General features: G+C 35.6%; 1 non-coding gene across 1 annotated transcript; it reads right to left on the bottom strand.

The window, feature by feature from the left end:
* Positions 1–368: 368 nt before the first annotated feature.
* LOC121224806 (small nucleolar RNA R71) lies at positions 369–475 on the bottom strand. The gene has a single exon (XR_005922550.1). It is a non-coding gene; the product is annotated as a small nucleolar RNA R71 (small nucleolar RNA).
* Between the last annotated feature and the right edge of the window lie 2,892 nt (positions 476–3,367).

The following is a 3,367-nucleotide window of genomic DNA, read 5'->3' as shown; positions in this document are numbered from 1 at the left end:
CTCGTACTATGTACGATTATGCCAAGTCCACTCTAACTGAGGCTGAATTGAGTATTGTGAGACCCACCATTCCTGCAAATAATTTTGAACTGAAGCCAAACACAATTCAGATAATACAACAATTTGTTTAGGTCGATGGTTTGCAAGACGAAGATCCAAATACTCATTTGGCTAATTTTCTGGAAGTTTGTGCCATTTTCAAGATAAATGGAGTTTATGACAACGTTATTCGCCTATAGTTGTTCCCTTTCTCGTTAAGGAACAAAGCTAAACAGTGGTTGAATTCCTTACCACGAGGTTCCATTAGCACATGGGATCAAATGACTGAAAATTTTCTACTAAAGCACTTCCCACCGGCTAAGACAGCTAAGCTGAGGAATGATATCTCTTCATTCGTGCAGATTGACTTAGAGACCCTATATGATGCATGGGAGAGGTATAAGGATTTATTCAGAAGGTGCCCTCACCATGGGTTACCTTTATGGCTACAAGTTTAAGCCTTCTAAAATGGTTTGAATCCCTAAACTACGTAGCTGATCGATGCAGCGGCCGATGGTACTCTGAATAGTAAAATACCCGAAGCTGCTTATCAGTTTATAGAAGAGATGTCACTGAATAATTATCAGTGGCAAGTCATGAAGACAAAGCCTAATTGAGCAGCCGGTGTTTTCAATCTAGATGCAGTCACCATGTTATCAAATCAGGTAGAACAATTAAATAAGAAAATTGATAGTTTATGTGTTTCTATGCAGGTACATTCGGTGATGCAATGTGATGCAAATGGAGCAGGAATGAGCAATGCAGAATATTTACCCTACGGTCCTAACATAAAGAATGAACAAATCAACTCCATGGGTAATAATTCTAGACCTCAGAATAATCCTTACAATAACACTTATAATGCAGGTTGGAGGAACTATTCCAATTTCTTTTGGGGAAGCAAACCAAAGACCACAACCCCCTCAAGGCTTTCCACCACTTTACCAACAAGAGAAAAAGATGAACCTCGAGGAGATGCTGACGAAGTTTATCTCGATGTCAGAAACTCACTTCCAGAACACCAAAACAGCACTTAAAAACCAACAACAGTCGATTCAAGGGCTCTAGAACCAAATCGGTCAACTTACAAAGTTCATTTTAGAATGATCGTAAGGTAGCTTGCCTAGTAATATCAAAACTAACCCAAGGAAGCAACTTCATGCAATTGTTGTGAGAGATGAAGAAGGGTTAGTTGAATCTGAGTCACAACCAAGGCAAGAAAGTGTGGTACGTAAAGGTAAGGTAGAGGTAAGCCAGAATTAACAAAAATCAATTGGTAAGGAATATAAATCTCGAGTTCCATATCTGAATGCAACGAAGAAAGACCACACTAGCGAACAATTTGGTAAATTTCTTAAACTTCTGAAAAAGTTGCATATTAACTTACCGTTTATTGGAACTATTTCGCAGATGCCCAATTTCGTAAAATTTTTAAAGAAGCTTTTGGCAAACAAATGGAAGTTAGATGATTTGTTTCACGTGTAGCTAAACGCAGTTTGCTCAGCTATTTTTCAAAATAAACTACCCAACAAATTCAAAGATCCAGGGAGTTTTACTATTCTTTGTTTAATTGGTAATTTAAATGTTAATAATGCTTGAGCTAATTTAGAGGCTAGTATTAATGTCATGCCCTATAAAATGTTTAAACAATTAGGTCTTGGGAAACCCAAACAAACTAGGATGAGTATTCAATTAGCAGAAAGAACCATTAGATTTCCTAGGGGTGTTATTGAAGAGGTACTTGTGAAAATTGATAAATTCATATTCCCAGTTGATTTTGTTGTTTTAGACATGGATGGGGATAGTGACGTACCTTTAATTATAGGAGGACCCTTTTTAGCAATTGACAGAACTATTATTGATGTTTGCATAGGTGAACTAATACTTCGTGTAGGTGATGACACGATTACTCTCCAAGCTCATGATTCTGCTAAGATATCTAGTGATTGAGATGATTATACGAGTTCTGTTAAGATGAATAACATTGTGGCTCAAACCTCTTTGTAGGAAACCCCTTGAAAGAATGTGATGGAGCCACGTTCTAGTCCATGCAAGAAAAATAGAACGACTCATGAATAACGAAGACTACATATCGATGAGCTAGACGAATGGTGGACACATGTCAAAGAGAAGCCGAGAATACACGATGCAGAACTAAAGCTACACTATGATGAGCATGTGGATGAAACAACCCAAATTAAGGTTGGGGACAAGGTACCACTAGATAAAACAGATCCTGGAATTGCCACTTTAGAGTTTATTGCAAACGGAGCAACTCTTTTTACGGTACTTAATGTCTTCCCATACGGTATAGTCGAGATAACTCATTATGAATTCAGCACTTTTAAGGTAAATATTACTCAAATCAAACCTTATTTTGATAATAGAATTGACAACGAGAAAGAGGAGTTTCGACTTTGTGAACCACCGTGACCGTGCGAATACAAGGTAAGTCAAGCTTAGAATTTAAATAAACTCTTCTTAGAGGCAACCCGAATGTTAACACTACTAATTTTCTTAATTTTATTCCATGATGTTTTTTAAAAATTAATTAATTTTAAGAATATATAAAAATAAAAAAAATGTGTTTTTAAACCACAAGGCCTGGACACACGGGTGTGTCCTTGGCCGTGTTGATCCAAAGACTTAGTTTTAAAATTTTAAGAAAATCGACCCACAACGGGTAACTAACTTTGTTCTTGTTTCTAATTCCACCCAACATCCTCAATTTGTAGTTTTGATTTTAAAACAGCTTTAAAACTTTGAAACATTCGAATTTCCTAAAAATATCACTATTGCGTCAATTTAGGTGTTAAATATAAGTTGACTAGAGCTTAGATTTTAAATTTTGTCTTTGTTTCTATCCGGTCTTTTTGTCAATCTAGCTACCAATTTAGGTGTTAATGTTAGCTTAAATCTGATGTAGATCATATGAATAAATTTGTAAACACATTTGTACATATTGTATGTAGCAATGCGGCCAGGAATTTTATTTAGGGGGTCAAGATAAAACTTTGTAATTTTTGGAGGGACCAAGGTTAAACAAAGTGTTAGAATTCTTAAATTATATTATTAATATTTTTCTGAAAGCAAAAAAATGTAAATTCTCCATGTATTCAAGAGTTAAAAGACTTAATTTGAATTATTTATATGTTGGGAGGAGTTAAACAGAAAATTTCCTATTTAACCAAGGGGTCAAGGCTTTGCTTTGCCAGTGACGGTTTGGATAGCTTAAATTTCATGCGATAGGTACACACATGTTTACAATTTGATCCATGTGCTTTAAATATGCTCAGCATCATATTCAAATAGGCATTTAACGCCTAAA

Source organism: Gossypium hirsutum, chromosome D12 (genome assembly GCF_007990345.1).
Source record: "Gossypium hirsutum isolate 1008001.06 chromosome D12, Gossypium_hirsutum_v2.1, whole genome shotgun sequence".
In the NCBI taxonomy this organism is placed as follows: Eukaryota; Viridiplantae; Streptophyta; class Magnoliopsida; order Malvales; family Malvaceae; genus Gossypium; species Gossypium hirsutum.
This window is presented reverse-complemented; position numbering and strand designations above follow the sequence as displayed.